At 45.1% G+C, this 16127-nt stretch overlaps 23 non-coding genes across 23 annotated transcripts; all 23 read right to left on the minus strand.

Moving 5' to 3' along the window:
* Window positions 1-437: 437 nt before the first annotated feature.
* Window positions 438-509, minus strand: TRNAG-UCC (transfer RNA glycine (anticodon UCC)). Its single transcript has one exon. It is a non-coding gene; the product is annotated as a tRNA-Gly (tRNA).
* A 103-nt stretch (window positions 510-612) lies between these two features.
* TRNAG-CCC (transfer RNA glycine (anticodon CCC)) lies at window positions 613-684 on the minus strand. Its single transcript has one exon. It is a non-coding gene; the product is annotated as a tRNA-Gly (tRNA).
* Window positions 685-1469: 785 nt separating this feature from the next.
* TRNAG-UCC (transfer RNA glycine (anticodon UCC)) lies at window positions 1470-1541 on the minus strand. Its single transcript has one exon. It is a non-coding gene; the product is annotated as a tRNA-Gly (tRNA).
* A 103-nt stretch (window positions 1542-1644) lies between these two features.
* TRNAG-CCC (transfer RNA glycine (anticodon CCC)) lies at window positions 1645-1716 on the minus strand. Its single transcript has one exon. It is a non-coding gene; the product is annotated as a tRNA-Gly (tRNA).
* Window positions 1717-2160: 444 nt separating this feature from the next.
* TRNAG-CCC (transfer RNA glycine (anticodon CCC)) lies at window positions 2161-2232 on the minus strand. Its single transcript has one exon. It is a non-coding gene; the product is annotated as a tRNA-Gly (tRNA).
* Window positions 2233-2842: 610 nt separating this feature from the next.
* TRNAG-UCC (transfer RNA glycine (anticodon UCC)) lies at window positions 2843-2914 on the minus strand. Its single transcript has one exon. It is a non-coding gene; the product is annotated as a tRNA-Gly (tRNA).
* Window positions 2915-3017: 103 nt separating this feature from the next.
* TRNAG-CCC (transfer RNA glycine (anticodon CCC)) lies at window positions 3018-3089 on the minus strand. Its single transcript has one exon. It is a non-coding gene; the product is annotated as a tRNA-Gly (tRNA).
* Window positions 3090-3533: 444 nt separating this feature from the next.
* Window positions 3534-3605, minus strand: TRNAG-CCC (transfer RNA glycine (anticodon CCC)). Its single transcript has one exon. It is a non-coding gene; the product is annotated as a tRNA-Gly (tRNA).
* Window positions 3606-3874: 269 nt separating this feature from the next.
* Window positions 3875-3946, minus strand: TRNAG-UCC (transfer RNA glycine (anticodon UCC)). The gene has a single exon. It is a non-coding gene; the product is annotated as a tRNA-Gly (tRNA).
* Window positions 3947-4049: 103 nt separating this feature from the next.
* On the minus strand, window positions 4050-4121 carry TRNAG-CCC (transfer RNA glycine (anticodon CCC)). Its single transcript has one exon. It is a non-coding gene; the product is annotated as a tRNA-Gly (tRNA).
* Window positions 4122-4565: 444 nt separating this feature from the next.
* On the minus strand, window positions 4566-4637 carry TRNAG-CCC (transfer RNA glycine (anticodon CCC)). Its single transcript has one exon. It is a non-coding gene; the product is annotated as a tRNA-Gly (tRNA).
* Window positions 4638-5081: 444 nt separating this feature from the next.
* On the minus strand, window positions 5082-5153 carry TRNAG-CCC (transfer RNA glycine (anticodon CCC)). The gene has a single exon. It is a non-coding gene; the product is annotated as a tRNA-Gly (tRNA).
* Window positions 5154-11888: 6735 nt separating this feature from the next.
* On the minus strand, window positions 11889-11960 carry TRNAG-UCC (transfer RNA glycine (anticodon UCC)). Its single transcript has one exon. It is a non-coding gene; the product is annotated as a tRNA-Gly (tRNA).
* Window positions 11961-12063: 103 nt separating this feature from the next.
* Window positions 12064-12135, minus strand: TRNAG-CCC (transfer RNA glycine (anticodon CCC)). Its single transcript has one exon. It is a non-coding gene; the product is annotated as a tRNA-Gly (tRNA).
* A 459-nt stretch (window positions 12136-12594) lies between these two features.
* TRNAG-CCC (transfer RNA glycine (anticodon CCC)) lies at window positions 12595-12666 on the minus strand. The gene has a single exon. It is a non-coding gene; the product is annotated as a tRNA-Gly (tRNA).
* Window positions 12667-13039: 373 nt separating this feature from the next.
* Window positions 13040-13111, minus strand: TRNAG-CCC (transfer RNA glycine (anticodon CCC)). Its single transcript has one exon. It is a non-coding gene; the product is annotated as a tRNA-Gly (tRNA).
* A 444-nt stretch (window positions 13112-13555) lies between these two features.
* TRNAG-CCC (transfer RNA glycine (anticodon CCC)) lies at window positions 13556-13627 on the minus strand. Its single transcript has one exon. It is a non-coding gene; the product is annotated as a tRNA-Gly (tRNA).
* Window positions 13628-13896: 269 nt separating this feature from the next.
* On the minus strand, window positions 13897-13968 carry TRNAG-UCC (transfer RNA glycine (anticodon UCC)). Its single transcript has one exon. It is a non-coding gene; the product is annotated as a tRNA-Gly (tRNA).
* Window positions 13969-14071: 103 nt separating this feature from the next.
* Window positions 14072-14143, minus strand: TRNAG-CCC (transfer RNA glycine (anticodon CCC)). The gene has a single exon. It is a non-coding gene; the product is annotated as a tRNA-Gly (tRNA).
* Window positions 14144-14587: 444 nt separating this feature from the next.
* Window positions 14588-14659, minus strand: TRNAG-CCC (transfer RNA glycine (anticodon CCC)). The gene has a single exon. It is a non-coding gene; the product is annotated as a tRNA-Gly (tRNA).
* A 444-nt stretch (window positions 14660-15103) lies between these two features.
* On the minus strand, window positions 15104-15175 carry TRNAG-CCC (transfer RNA glycine (anticodon CCC)). Its single transcript has one exon. It is a non-coding gene; the product is annotated as a tRNA-Gly (tRNA).
* Window positions 15176-15444: 269 nt separating this feature from the next.
* Window positions 15445-15516, minus strand: TRNAG-UCC (transfer RNA glycine (anticodon UCC)). The gene has a single exon. It is a non-coding gene; the product is annotated as a tRNA-Gly (tRNA).
* A 103-nt stretch (window positions 15517-15619) lies between these two features.
* Window positions 15620-15691, minus strand: TRNAG-CCC (transfer RNA glycine (anticodon CCC)). The gene has a single exon. It is a non-coding gene; the product is annotated as a tRNA-Gly (tRNA).
* Between the last annotated feature and the right edge of the window lie 436 nt (window positions 15692-16127).

Below are 16127 nucleotides of genomic sequence, written 5' to 3' on the forward strand. Positions count from 1 at the left end.
CCCACAGGGAATTTTACGTTTTCTGCCTCAACACCATATTTGTTTATTCTTTTTAGTAAAAAGTAACATGTTGCAAAAAAAGAAACCTATATGGCCTGCATTGGCCGGGAATCAAACCCGGGTCAATTGCTTGGGAAGCAACTATTCTTGCCACTATAGCACCAATGCCTACCCCCACACTGAAAATGTGTGCTTTTGCTCATAAACTGTGCTAATGTGTTACAAAAACAGCACCCTGGCATTTTTCTTATAATGCGCAGTAACCCTACTAAGCTTTTATCAACAACTGTAACGCGGCATATAGTTAAGGTAAGACAGTTGAATAGAAGCAGAGAAACTTTCTCTTCATTATTGTTATTTTAATTTTCAGTATTGCTAAATTGTGTGAAGAACAAACGAAAACCATGAGCCTTAAACAGAATAAAAGCATCACCAAATGCGTTGGCCGGGAATCGAACCCGGGTCAACTGCTTGGAAGGCAGCTATGCTCACCACTATACCACCAACGCTTGAACACGCACACGGTTTTTTACGTTTTATGCCTCAGCACCATATTTTTTCATTCTTTTTAGTAAAAAGTAACATGTTGCAAAAAAAGAAACCTATATCGCCTGCATTGGCCGGGAATCGAACCCGGGTCAATTGCTTGGGAAGCAACTATTCTCACCACTATACCACCAATGCCTACCCCCACACTGAAAATGTGTGCTTTTGCTCATCAACTGTGCTAATGTGTTACAAAAACAGCACCCTGGCATTTTTCTTATAATGCGCAGTAACCCTACTAAGCTTTTATCAACAACTGTAACGCGGCATATAGTTAAGGTAAGACAGTTGAAAAGAAGCAGAGAAACTTTCTCTTCATTATTGTTATTTTAATTTTCAGTATTGCTAAATTGTGTGAAGAACAAACGAAAACCATGAGCCTTAAACAGAATAAAAGCATCACCAAATGCGTTGACCGGGAATCGAACCCGGGTCAACTGCTTGGAATGCAGCTATGCTCACCACTATACCACCAACGCTTGTAAACCCACAGGGAATTTTACGTTTTCTGCCTCAACACCATATTTGTTTATTCTTTTTAGTAAAAAGTAACATGTTGCAAAAAAAGAAACCTATATGGCCTGCATTGGCCGGGAATCAAACCCGGGTCAATTGCTTGGGAAGCAACTATTCTTGCCACTATAGCACCAATGCCTACCCCCACACTGAAAATGTGTGCTTTTGCTCATAAACTGTGCTAATGTGTTACAAAAACAGCACCCTGGCATTTTTCTTATAATGCGCAGTAACCCTACTAAGCTTTTATCAACAACTGTAACGCGGCATATAGTTAAGGTAAGACAGTTGAATAGAAGCAGAGAAACTTTCTCTTCATTATTGTTATTTTAATTTTCAGTATTGCTAAATTGTGTGAAGAACAAACGAAAACCATGAGCCTTAAACAGAATAAAAGCATCACCAAATGCGTTGGCCGGGAATCGAACCCGGGTCAACTGCTTGGAAGGCAGCTATGCTCACCACTATACCACCAACGCTTGAACACGCACACGGTTTTTTACGTTTTATGCCTCAGCACCATATTTTTTCATTCTTTTTAGTAAAAAGTAACATGTTGCAAAAAAAGAAACCTATATGGCCTGCATTGGCCGGGAATCGAACCCGGGTCAATTGCTTGGGAAGCAACTATTCTTGCCACTATACCACCAATGCCTACCCCCACACTGAAAATGTGTGCTTTTGCTCATAAACTGTGCTAATGTGTTACAAAAACAGCACCCTGGCATTTTTCTTATAATGCGCAGTAACCCTACTAAGCTTTTATCAACAACTGTAACGCGGCATATAGTTAAGGTAAGACAGTTGAATAGAAGCAGAGAAACTTTCTCTTCATTATTGTTATTTTAATTTTCAGTATTGCTAAATTGTGTGAAGAACAAACGAAAACCATGAGCCTTAAACAGAATAAAAGCATCACCAAATGCGTTGGCCGGGAATCGAACCCGGGTCAACTGCTTGGAATGCAGCTATGCTCACCACTATACCACCAACGCTTGTAAACCCACAGGGAATTTTACGTTTTCTGCCTCAACACCATATTTGTTTATTCTTTTTAGTAAAAAGTAACATGTTGCAAAAAAAGAAACCTATATGGCCTGCATTGGCCGGGAATCAAACCCGGGTCAATTGCTTGGGAAGCAACTATTCTTGCCACTATACCACCAATGCCTACCCCCACACTGAAAATGTGTGCTTTTGCTCATAAACTGTGCTAATGTGTTACAAAAACAGCACCCTGGCATTTTTCTTATAATGCGCAGTAACCCTACTAAGCTTTTATCAACAACTGTAACGCGGCATATAGTTAAGGTAAGACAGTTAAATAGAAGCAGAGAAACTTTCTCTTCATTATTGTTATTTTAATTTTCAGTATTGCTAAATTGTGTGAAGAACAAACGAAAACCATGAGCCTTAAACAGAATAAAAGCATCACCAAATGCGTTGACCGGGAATCGAACCCGGGTCAATTGCTTGGGAAGCAACTATTCTCGCCACTATACCACCAATGCCTACCCCCACACTGAAAATGTGTGCTTTTGCTCATCAACTGTGCTAATGTGTTACAAAAACAGCACCCTGGCATTTTTCTTATAATGCGCAGTAACCCTACTAAGCTTTTATCAACAACTGTAACGCGGCATATAGTTAAGGTAAGACAGTTGAAAAGAAGCAGAGAAACTTTCTCTTCATTATTGTTATTTTAATTTTCAGTATTGCTAAATTGTGTGAAGAACAAACGAAAACCATGAGCCTTAAACAGAATAAAAGCATCACCAAATGCGTTGGCCGGGAATCGAACCCGGGTCAACTGCTTGGAAGGCAGCTATGCTCACCACTATACCACCAACGCTTAAACACGCACACGTTTTTTTACGTTTTATGCCTCAGCACCATATTTTTTCATTCTTTTTAGTAAAAAGTAACATGTTGCAAAAAAAGAAACCTATATCGCCTGCATTGGCCGGGAATCGAACCCGGGTCAATTGCTTGGGAAGCAACTATTCTCGCCACTATACCACCAATGCCTACCCCCACACTGAAAATGTGTGCTTTTGCTCATCAACTGTGCTAATGTGTTACAAAAACAGCACCCTGGCATTTTTCTTATAATGCGCAGTAACCCTACTAAGCTTTTATCAACAACTGTAACGCGGCATATAGTTAAGGTAAGACAGTTGAATAGAAGCAGAGAAACTTTCTCTTCATTATTGTTATTTTAATTTTCAGTATTGCTAAATTGTGTGAAGAACAAACGAAAACCATGAGCCTTAAACAGAATAAAAGCATCACCAAATGCGTTGACCGGGAATCTAACCCGGGTCAACTGCTTGGAATGCAGCTATGCTCACCACTATACCACCAACGCTTGTAAACCCACAGGGAATTTTACGTTTTCTGCCTCAACACCATATTTGTTTATTCTTTTTAGTAAAAAGTAACATGTTGCAAAAAAAGAAACCTATATGGCCTGCATTGGCCGGGAATCAAACCCGGGTCAATTGCTTGGGAAGCAACTATTCTTGCCACTATACTACCAATGCCTACCCCCACACTGAAAATGTGTGCTTTTGCTCATAAACTGTGCTAATGTGTTACAAAAACAGCACCCTGGCATTTTTCTTATAATGCGCAGTAACCCTACTAAGCTTTTATCAACAACTGTAACGCGGCATATAGTTAAGGTAAGACAGTTGAATAGAAGCAGAGAAACTTTCTCTTCATTATTGTTATTTTAATTTTCAGTATTGCTAAATTGTGTGAAGAACAAACGAAAACCATGAGCCTTAAACAGAATAAAAGCATCACCAAATGCGTTGGCCGGGAATCGAACCCGGGTCAACTGCTTGGAAGGCAGCTATGCTCACCACTATACCACCAACGCTTGATCACGCACACGGTTTTTTACGTTTTATGCCTCAGCACCATATTTTTTCATTCTTTTTAGTAAAAAGTAACATGTTGCAAAAAAAGAAACCTATATCGCCTGCATTGGCCGGGAATCGAACCCGGGTCAATTGCTTGGGAAGCAACTATTCTTGCCACTATACCACCAATGCCTACCCCCACACTGAAAATGTGTGCTTTTGCTCATAAACTGTGCTAATGTGTTACAAAAACAGCACCCTGGCATTTTTCTTATAATGCGCAGTAACCCTACTAAGCTTTTATCAACAACTGTAACGCGGCATATAGTTAAGGTAAGACAGTTGAATAGAAGCAGAGAAACTTTCTCTTCATTATTGTTATTTTAATTTTCAGTATTGCTAAATTGTGTGAAGAACAAACGAAAACCATGAGCCTTAAACAGAATAAAAGCATCACCAAATGCGTTGGCCGGGAATCAAACCCGGGTCAACTGCTTGGAATGCAGCTATGCTCACCACTATACCACCAACGCTTGATCACGCACACGGTTTTTTACGTTTTATGCCTCAGCACCATATTTTTTCATTCTTTTTAGTAAAAAGTAACATGTTGCAAAAAAAGAAACCTATATCGCCTGCATTGGCCGGGAATCGAACCCGGGTCAATTGCTTGGGAAGCAACTATTCTCGCCACTATACCACCAATGCCTACCCCCACACTGAAAATGTGTGCTTTTGCTCATCAACTGTGCTAATGTGTTACAAAAACAGCACCCTGGCATTTTTCTTATAATGCGCAGTAACCCTACTAAGCTTTTATCAACAACTGTAACGCGGCATATAGTTAAGGTAAGACAGTTGAATAGAAGCAGAGAAACTTTCTCTTCATTATTGTTATTTTAATTTTCAGTATTGCTAAATTGTGTGAAGAACAAACGAAAACCATGAGCCTTAAACAGAATAAAAGCATCACCAAATGCGTTGACCGGGAATCTAACCCGGGTCAACTGCTTGGAATGCAGCTATGCTCACCACTATACCACCAACGCTTGTAAACCCACAGGGAATTTTACGTTTTCTGCCTCAACACCATATTTGTTTATTCTTTTTAGTAAAAAGTAACATGTTGCAAAAAAAGAAAAATATATGGCCTGCATTGGCCGGGAATCAAACCCGGGTCAATTGCTTGGGAAGCAACTATTCTTGCCACTATACCACCAATGCCTACCCCCACACTGAAAATGTGTGCTTTTGCTCATAAACTGTGCTAATGTGTTACAAAAACAGCACCCTGGCATTTTTCTTATAATGCGCAGTAACCCTACTAAGCTTTTATCAACAACTGTAACGCGGCATATAGTTAAGGTAAGACAGTTAAATAGAAGCAGAGAAACTTTCTCTTCATTATTGTTATTTTAATTTTCAGTATTGCTAAATTGTGTGAAGAACAAACGAAAACCATGAGCCTTAAACAGAATGAAAGCATCACCAAATGCGTTGACCGGGAATCGAACCCGGGTCAATTGCTTGGGAAGCAACTATTCTCGCCACTATACCACCAATGCCTACCCCCACACTGAAAGAAGGGAATTTTGTTACTTACCGTAAATTCCTTTTCTTCTAGCTCTTATTGGGAGACCCAGACGATTGGGGTATAGCTACTGCCCTCCGGAGGCCACACAAAGCACTACACTAAAAAGTGCAAGGCCCCTCCCCTTCTGGCTATACCCCCCCGTGGTATCACGGGTTCTCCAGTTTTAGTGCCAAAGCAAGAAGGAGGAAGCCAATAACTGGTTTAAACAAATTAACTCCGAATAACGTCGGAGAACTGAAAAACCGTTCAACATGAACAACATGTGTACCCGCAAACAACCAAGAAATCCCGAAGGACAACAGGGCGGGTGCTGGGTCTCCCAATAAGAGCTAGAAGAAAAGGAATTTACGGTAAGTAACAAAATTCCCTTCTTCTTCTTCAGCGCTCTATTGGGAGACCCAGACGATTGGGACGTCCAAAAGCTGTCCCTGGGTGGGTAAAGAGATACCTCATGTTAGAGCTGCAAAACAGCCCTCCCCTACGGGGATGTCACTGCCACCTGCAGGACTCTTCTACCTAAGCTGGCATCCGCCGAAGCATAGGTATGCACCTGATAATGTTTGGTGAAAGTGTGCAGACTCGACCAGGTAGCTGCCTGGCACACCTGTTGAGCCGAAGCCTGGTGTCGTAGCGCCCAGGACGCACCCACGGCTCTGGTTGAATGGGCTTTCAGCCCTGAAAGAACCGGAAGCCCTGCAGAATGGTAGGCTTCCAGAATTGGTTCTTTGATCCATCGAGCCAGGGTGGCTTTAGAAGCCTGCAACCTCTTGCGCGTACCAGCGACAAGGGCATCGGAACGGCGTATGGGCGCCGTGCGGGAAATGTAGATTCTGAGTGCTCTCACCAGATCTAGCAAACGTAAACATTCTCATACCGGTGAACCGGATGAGTGCAAAAGGACGGTAAGGAGATATCCTGATTAAGATGAAACGAGGATACGACCTTAGGGAGAAACTCCGGAATGATGCGCAGCACTACCTTGTCCTGGTGAAAACACCAGGAAGGGAGCCTTGGATGACAGAGCTGCCAGCTCAGACACTCGCCGAAGCGATGTGATCGCAACGAGAAACGCCACCTTCTGTGACAGGCGAGAAAAGGAAACTTCCTTCAGAGGCTCGAAAGGCGGCTTCTGGAGAGCAACTAGAACCCTGTTCAGATCCCATGGATCTAACGGCCGCTTGTACGGGGGTACGATATGACAAACCCCCTGCGGGAACGTGCGCACCTTAGAAAGACGTGCTAGACGCTTCTGAAAAAACACGGATAGTGCTGAGACTTGCCCTTTGAGGGAGTCTAGCGACAAGCCCTTTTCTAACTCCTATTGTAGGAAGGAAAGAAAAGTAGGCAATGCAAATGGCCAGGGAGACACTCCCTGAGTAGAGCACCAGATTAAGAAAATCTTCCACGTTCTGTGGTAGATCTTAGCAGACGTGGGCTTCCTAGCCTGTCTCATGGTGGCAACGACCCCTTGGGATAATCCTGAAGACGCTAGGATCCAGGACACAAAGGCCACACAGTCAGGTTCAGGGCCGCAGAATTCCGATGGAGAAAACGGCCCTTGAGACAGTAAGTCTGGTCGGTCTGGTAGTGACCCCGGTCGGCCGACCGTGAGATGCCACAGATCCGGGTACCACGATCTCCTCGGCCAGTCTGGTGCGACGAGTATGACGCGGCTGCAATCGGATCTGATTTTTGCGCAGTACTCTGGGCAAGAGTGCCAGAGGTGGAAACACATATGTGAGCCAGAACTGCGACCAATCTTGCACTAAGGCGTCCGCCGCCAGAGCTCTGTGATCGCGCGATCGTGCCATAAATGCCGGGACCTTGTTGGTGTGCCGAGACGCCATTAGGTCGACGTCCGGCACCCCCCAGCGGCAACAGATTTCCTGAAACACGTCCGGGTGAAGGGACCATTCCCCCGCGTCCATGCCCTGGCGACTGAGGAAGTCTGCTTCCCAGTTTTCTACGCCCGGGATGTGAACTGCGGATATGGTGGATGCTGTGTCCTCCACCCACATGAGGATTCGCCGGACTTCCCGGAAGGCTGCTGACTGCGTGTCCCTCCTTGGTGGTTGATGTATGCCACCGCTGTGGAGATGTCCGACTGGATTCGGATCTGCTCTCTTTCTAGCCACTTCTGGAAAGCTAATAGGGTAAGATACCCTGCCCCGATTTCCAGAACATCGATCTGAAGGGTGGACTCCTGCTGAGTCCACGTCCCCTGAGCCATGTGGCGGAGACAAACTGCTCCCCACCCTGACAGACTCGTATCTGTCGTGACCCCTGCCCAGGATGGGGGCTATGACAATGAGGTGGGAATAAGCCACTATTGCAGAGAGTCCTCGGCCGTCAGGGAAAGGGAGACTTCCCGTCCAGGGAGGTTGACTGCCCATCCCATTGGCGGAGAATGTCCCATTGCCGTTGGCGCAGATGAAACTGCGCAAAGAGAACTGCCTCGATGACTGCCACCATCTTCCTTAGGAAGTGCATGAGGCGCCTTAAGGGGTGCGACTGGCCTTGAAGGAGAGACTGCACCTCTGTCTGCAGTGAACGCTGCTGGTTCAGCGGAAGCTTCACTATGGCTGATAGAGTATGAAACTCCATGCCGAGATACGTTAGTGATTGAGTCGGAGACAGATTTGACCTTGCCAAATTGATGATCCACCCGAAAGTCTGGAGAGTCTCCAGCGTAACATTCAGGCTGCGTTGGCATGCTTCGAGGGAGGGTGCTTTGACGAGTAGATCGTCCAAGTACGGGATCACCGGGTGTCCCTGAGAGTGCAAGACTGCTACCACTGCTGCCATGACCTTGGTGAACACCCGTGTGGGCTGTCGCCAGACTGAATGGCAGAGCTACGAACTGAAGATGTTCGTCTCCTATCACAAAACGTAGAAAACGTTGGTGCTCCGTAGCAATTGGCACGTGGAGATAGGCATCTTTGATGTCTGTTGAGGCAAGGAAGTCTCCTCGAGACATTGAGGTAATGACGGATCGGAGGGATCCCATCCGGAACCGCCTGGCGTTCGCATGCTCGTTGAGCAGTTTCAGGACCAGAACAGGACGGAAGGAACCGTCCAGTTTTGGAGCCACAAAGAGATTGGAGTACAAACCCTCGCCCTCGTTCCTGAGGGGGGACAGGGATTACCACTCCTTCTGCTCTTAGAGCGTCCACCGCCTGCAGCAGGGCATCTGCTCGGTGGAGAGGTGGGGCCGTTCTGAAGAATGGAGTCGGAGGACGAGAACAGAACACTGTCCTGTGCACGTGAGCACAATGTCCGTCACCCACCGGTCTGTGACCTGTGGCAGCTAAATGTCGCCAAAGGCGGGGGAGTCTGCCATCAACCGCGGATGCGGAGAGAGAGAGAGAGAGAGCTGAGAGTCCTGAGGAGACCGCCTTGGTAGCGGTTCCTCCGACTGCCTTCCTTGGGCGAGATTGAGCCCGGCCGGAATCTGAGCCCGTCTGAGGTTTTGTAGCCCTTTTGCACGAGGACAATTGGGACCTGCCGGAGCTTGGGAAGGACCGAAACCTCGACTGTACTTTTAGGACAGTATTAACAGGGTAAGTCGCAGTGCAGACATTGCGGGGTTACGGACGCCTCTGCGGTACAGATGTCCCTGCTCAAGGTCAGCTGCGCAAGAACAGCTGAAAAGGTTAGGTTGCCAATACGGCTGTGTATGCCGGAGCAACCGACACGCCGATAGCCTCCTAGACAGATTTCAACCAGAGTCCATCTGTCTGTGAATGGCATCTTTAAGTGAAGCCCCATCTCCAGTGCAACTATGGCTCTATATGCAAGCCTGGAGATTGGAGAATCCACCTTTGGACCCTGGGTCCAGCGCTGACCACGTCAGGGGAAAAGGGATAACGTGTATCCTAAAAACGTTTGGAGAAGACGCTTATCTGGTAAGCGTGGTGTTCCTGGACTGCTTCTCTGAAGTCAGCGTGGCCAGAAAAATACTCAATATCTGCGTGAGATACTGAAAAGGAACTTCTCCTGTTCGTCTCCTATCTCCACTGGGGGAGCTGAGGGAGAAAGATCCAACCTTCCATTGATGGACGGTATAGGATCATTCCGTATGGCGTTACCACCCGGTGTATCCGGATTGAGAGCGATGTCAGTATCAAAGCCCTGAAGAGCTGCCTTTTGGTCACGTAGATTGCCCATGGGTGCAAGTCTCTATATTATGACTACTCCGTCCCTGTCCATGGACAGGGTTGACAGGAGGTTTCTTTGGCCACAACTAGTAGAGCCCCGGCAGACGAAGTGCTAGAGACCCCGGCAGACGACGTGCTACAGGGGAGCATGCACACAATGGGACGGTGTCATGAACAGCATCCCATGTAGTAAAAACAGCACTGAAATCTGTGTTGCTTTTTTGCCGCTGCCGACTAGCTATCTAGAAGTATATAGCCAAGATTGGTGACCGTACATTGCAATGTATAGCATACAGGCATAAAGTACAAAAGACCACTGCAGCACAAGCAATACAAGCAGCATAGAAGCCTGTGCCCTGGCACCCCTGCTCTTCTGCTGCTGTATACTAGTCATCTAGGGGAATATAGCCCAGAAGAGTGACCCTACAGTGCAATGTATAGCATACAAGCACAAGTACAAATGAACACTGCAGCACATGCAATACAAGCAGCATAGAAGCCTGTGCCCTGGCACCCCAGCTCTTCTGCTGCTGTAGACTAGTCATCTCGGGGAATATGGCCCAGAAGAGTGACTATACAGTGCTATGTATAGCATACAAGCACAAGTACAAATGCACACTGCAGCCCGTGCAATACAAGCAGCATAGAAAAAAACCTGTGCCCCAGCACCCTTGGTTTTCTGCCGCTGTAGTCTAGCCATTCTAGGAGAATATAGCTAAGACTAGCGACTGTACAGTGCAATGTATAGCATATAAGCATAAACACAAATGAACACCTCAGTCGTGCAATACAAGCAGCCTAGAAAGCCTGTGCCTTAGCACACCTGCTTTCCTGCTGCTGATGTGTCGCTCCCCAAGCGGGCATATAGCGACCTATGCAGTAAAAAACAACACATGTACACACTGCAGTTATATCGTGGTCAGCACTATGTGTGCCTCTTACCGCCCGCCTATAAGCGGGTGTATGATCGCCACTGTCCTGCCTTGGTGCCGAAAGTCCGAGCTCGGACTGCAGTAATGGCTGCCGGCTTCTTCCCCAGCTCATGTGAGGAGGGGCGGGCCGTGGGCGTGCCCCCAAGGCAGAGCGGGAATCCGGCGTCCGACAGTGTGCAGTGAGAGGGCTGGAGCATGTAAAAAGGCTCCAGCCCTCGGCGCTGCTGATTGCTCAGCGCCTGTCCCCTTCCCTGAGTGACAGGGAGGGGGCGGGAACGAAGCGGCACTAGGCCGCAGAAGCCGGGGACTGGATTTATAAGCGCCGCCGCCGTAAAAGCGCGGTCGGCGCCCAGTCCCCGGCGAACTACAAGTCCCAGCCGCGCCGCCGCTCCCGGAGCGTCCGGCGCGGTAGTTCCCAAAACACAAAGTCACTCAGCAAAGCTGCAGTGACTGTAACCCTTTACTGTCCCCGGCGCACTAGCACACCCAGCAAGTCTGGAGTGTGCTGTGCCTGTGTGTACGGGGACACAGAGTACCTGTAATGGTGCAGGGCCATGTCCCTGAACGGTACTCCAGCTCCGTATCCAGCAGGTTCAAATGGGTCTGTGGATGGAGCCCGGCGTCAGAGCTTTGAGGCCGGCAGGATCCCACTTCCTCAGAGCCCCTCAGGGGGATGTGGAAGGAAAGCAGCATGTGGGCTCCAGCCTCCGTACCAGCAATAGGTACCTCAACCTTACAACACCATCCACGGGTGAGAAGGGAGCATGCTGGGGGCCCTATATGGGCCCTCTTTTCTTCCATCCGAAATAGTCAGCAGCTACTGCTGACTAAAATCTGTGGAGCTATGCGTGGATGTCTGACCTCCTTCGCACAAAGCTTGAAAACTGGAGAACCCGTGATACCACAGGGGGGTATAGCCAGAAGGGGAGGGGCCTTGCACTTTTTAGTGTAGTGCTTTGTGTGGCCTCCGGAGGGCAGTAGCTATACCCCAATCGTCTGGGTCTCCCAATAGAGCGCTGAAGAAATGTGTGCTTTTGCTCATCAACTGTGCTAATGTGTTACAAAAACAGCACCCTGGCATTTTTCTTATAATGCGCAGTAACCCTACTAAGCTTTTATCAACAACTGTAACGCGGCATATAGTTAAGGTAAGACAGTTGAAAAGAAGCAGAGAAACTTTCTCTTCATTATTGTTATTTTAATTTTCAGTATTGCTAAATTGTGTGAAGAACAAACGAAAACCATGAGCCTTAAACAGAATAAAAGCATCACCAAATGCGTTGGCCGGGAATCGAACCCGGGTCAACTGCTTGGAAGGCAGCTATGCTCACCACTATACCACCAACGCGTAAACACGCACACGGTTTTTTACGTTTTATGCCTCAGCACCATATTTTTTCATTCTTTTTAGTAAAAAGTAACATGTTGCAAAAAAAGAAACCTATATCGCCTGCATTGGCCGGGAATCGAACCCGGGTCAATTGCTTGGGAAGCAACTATTCTCGCCACTATACCACCAATGCCTACCCCCACACTGAAAATGTGTGCTTTTGCTCATCAACTGTGCTAATGTGTTACAAAAACAGCACCCTGGCATTTTTCTTATAATGCGCAGTAACCCTACTAAGCTTTTATCAACAACTGTAACGAGGCATATAGTTAAGGTAAGACAGTTGAATAGAAGCAGAGAAACTTTCTCTTCATTATTGTTATTTTAATGTTCAGTATTGCTAAATTGTGTGAAATTGTGTGAAGAACAAACGAAAACCTTAACGAAAGCCTTAAACAGAATAAAAGCATCACCAAATGCGTTGACCGGGAATCGAACCCGGGTCAACTGCTTGGAATGCAGCTATGCTCACCACTATACCACCAACGCTTGTAAACCCACAGGGAATTTTACGTTTTCTGCCTCAACACCATATTTGTTTATTCTTTTTAATAAAAAGTAACATGTTGCAAAAAAAGAAACCTATATGGCCTGCATTGGCCGGGAATCAAACCCGGGTCAATTGCTTGGGAAGCAACTATTCTTGCCACTATACCACCAATGCCTACCCCCACACTGAAAATGTGTGCTTTTGCTCATAAACTGTGCTAATGTGTTACAAAAACAGCACCCTGGCATTTTTCTTATAATGCGCAGTAACCCTACTAAGCTTTTATCAACAACTGTAACGCGGCATATAGTTAAGGTAAGACAGTTGAATAGAAGCAGAGAAACTTTCTCTTCATTATTGTTATTTTAATTTTCAGTATTGCTAAATTGTGTGAAGAACAAACGAAAACCATGAGCCTTAAACAGAATAAAAGCATCACCAAATGCGTTGGCCGGGAATCGAACCCGGGTCAACTGCTTGGAAGGCAGCTTTTTTCATTCTTTTCAGTAAAAAGTAACATGTTGCAAAAAAAGAAACCTATATGGCCTGCATTGGCCGGGAATCGAACCCGGGTCAATTGCTTGGGAAGCAACTATTCTCACCACTATACCACCAATGCCTACCCCCACACTGAAAATGTGTGCTTTTGCTCATCAACTGTGCTAATGTGTTACAAAAACAGCACCCTGGCATTTTTCTTATAATGCGCAGTAACCCTACTAAGCTTTTATCAACAACTGTAACGCGGCATATAGTTAAGGTAAGACAGTTGAATAGAAGCAGAGAAACTTTCTCTTCATTATTGTTATTTTAATTTTCAGTATTGCTAAATTGTGTGAAGAACAAACGAAAACCATGAGCCTTAAACAGAATAAAAGCATCACCAAATGCGTTGACCGGGAATCGAACCCGGGTCAACTGCTTGGAATGCAGCTATGCTCACCACTATACCACCAACGCTTGTAAACCCACAGGGAATTTTACGTTTTCTGCCTCAACACCATATTTGTTTATTCTTTTTAGTAAAAAGTAACATGTTGCAAAAAAAGAAACCTATATGGCCTGCATTGGCCGGGAATCAAACCCGGGTCAATTGCTTGGGAAGCAACTATTCTTGCCACTATACCACCAATGCCTACCCCCACACTGAAAATGTGTGCTTTTGCTCATCAACTGTGCTAATGTGTTACAAAAACAGCACCCTGGCATTTTTCTTATAATGCGCAGTAACCCTACTAAGCTTTTATCAACAACTGTAACGCGGCATATAGTTAAGGTAAGACAGTTGAAAAGAAGCAGAGAAACTTTCTCTTCATTATTGTTATTTTAATTTTCAGTATTGCTAAATTGTGTGAAGAACAAACGAAAACCATGAGCCTTAAACAGAATAAAAGCATCACCAAATGCGTTGGCCGGGAATCGAACCCGGGTCAACTGCTTGGAAGGCAGCTATGCTCACCACTATACCACCAACGCTTAAACACGCACACGGTTTTTTACGTTTTATGCCTCAGCACCATATTTTTTCATTCTTTTTAGTAAAAAGTAACATGTTGCAAAAAAAGAAACCTATATGGCCTGCATTGGCCGGGAATCGAACCCGGGTCAATTGCTTGGGAAGCAACTATTCTCACCACTATACCACCAATGCCTACCCCCACACTGAAAATGTGTGCTTTTGCTCATCAACTGTGCTAATGTGTTACAAAAACAGCACCCTGGCATTTTTCTTATAATGCGCAGTAACCCTACTAAGCTTTTATCAACAACTGTAACGCGGCATATAGTTAAGGTAAGACAGTTGAATAGAAGCAGGGAAACTTTCTCTTCATTATTGTTATTTTAATTTTCAGTATTGCTAAATTGTGTGAAGAACAAACGAAAACCATGAGCCTTAAACAGAATAAAAGCATCACCAAATGCGTTGACCGGGAATCGAACCCGGGTCAACTGCTTGGAATGCAGCTATGCTCACCACTATACCACCAACGCTTGTAAACCCACAGGGAATTTTACGTTTTCTGCCTCAACACCATATTTGTTTATTCTTTTTAGTAAAAAGTAACATGTTGCAAAAAAAGAAACCTATATGGCCTGCATTGGCCGGGAATCAAACCCGGGTCAATTGCTTGGGAAGCAACTATTCTTGCCACTATACCACCAATGCCTACCCCCACACTGAAAATGTGTGCTTTTGCTCATAAACTGTGCTAATGTGTTACAAAAACAGCACCCTGGCATTTTTCTTATAATGCGCAGTAACCCTACTAAGCTTTTATCAACAACTGTAACGCGGCATATAGTTAAGGTAAGACAGTTAAATAGAAGCAGAGAAACTTTCTCTTCATTATTGTTATTTTAATTTTCAGTATTGCTAAATTGTGTGAAGAACAAACGAAAACCATGAGCCTTAAACAGAATAAAAGCATCACCAAATGCGTTGACCGGGAATCGAACCCGGGTCAACTGCTTGGAATGCAGCTATGCTCACCACTATACCACCAACGCTTGTAAACCCACAGGGAATTTTACGTTTTCTGCCTCAACACCATATTTGTTTATTCTTTTTAGTAAAAAGTAACATGTTGCAAAAAAAGAAACCTATATGGCCTGCATTGGCCGGGAATCAAACCCGGGTCAATTGCTTGGGAAGCAACTATTCTTGCCACTATACCACCAATGCCTACCCCCACACTGAAAATGTGTGCTTTTGCTCATCAACTGTGCTAATGTGTTACAAAAACAGCACCCTGGCATTTTTCTTATAATGCGCAGTAACCCTACTAAGCTTTTATCAACAACTGTAACGCGGCATATAGTTAAGGTAAGACAGTTGAAAAGAAGCAGAGAAACTTTCTCTTCATTATTGTTATTTTAATTTTCAGTATTGCTAAATTGTGTGAAGAACAAACGAAAACCATGAGCCTTAAACAGAATAAAAGCATCACCAAATGCGTTGGCCGGGAATCGAACCCGGGTCAACTGCTTGGAAGGCAGCTATGCTCACCACTATACCACCAACGCTTAAACATGCACACGGTTTTTTACGTTTTATGCCTCAGCACCATATTTTTTCATTCTTTTTAGTAAAAAGTAACATGTTGCAAAAAAAGAAACCTATATCGCCTGCATTGGCCGGGAATCGAACCCGGGTCAATTGCTTGGGAAGCAACTATTCTCGCCACTATACCACCAATGCCTACCCCCACACTGAAAATGTGTGCTTTTGCTCATCAACTGTGCTAATGTGTTACAAAAACAGCACCCTGGCATTTTTCTTATAATGCGCAGTAACCCTACTAAGCTTTTATCAACAACTGTAACGCGGCATATAGTTAAGGTAAGACAGTTGAATAGAAGCAGAGAAACTTTCTCTTCATTATTGTTATTTTAATTTTCAGTATTGCTAAATTGTGTGAAGAACAAACGAAAACCATGAGCCTTAAACAGAATAAAAGCATCACCAAATGCGTTGACCGGGAATCGAACCCGGGTCAACTGCTTGGAATGCAGCTATGCTCACCACTATACCACCAACGCTTGTAAACTCACAGGGAATTTTACGTTTTCTGCCTCAACACCATATTTGTTTATTCTTTTTAGTAAAAAGTAACATGTTGCAAAAAAAGAAACCT

This window comes from Anomaloglossus baeobatrachus, chromosome 3, assembly GCF_048569485.1.
Source record: "Anomaloglossus baeobatrachus isolate aAnoBae1 chromosome 3, aAnoBae1.hap1, whole genome shotgun sequence".
Lineage (NCBI taxonomy): Eukaryota > Metazoa > Chordata > Amphibia > Anura > Aromobatidae > Anomaloglossus > Anomaloglossus baeobatrachus.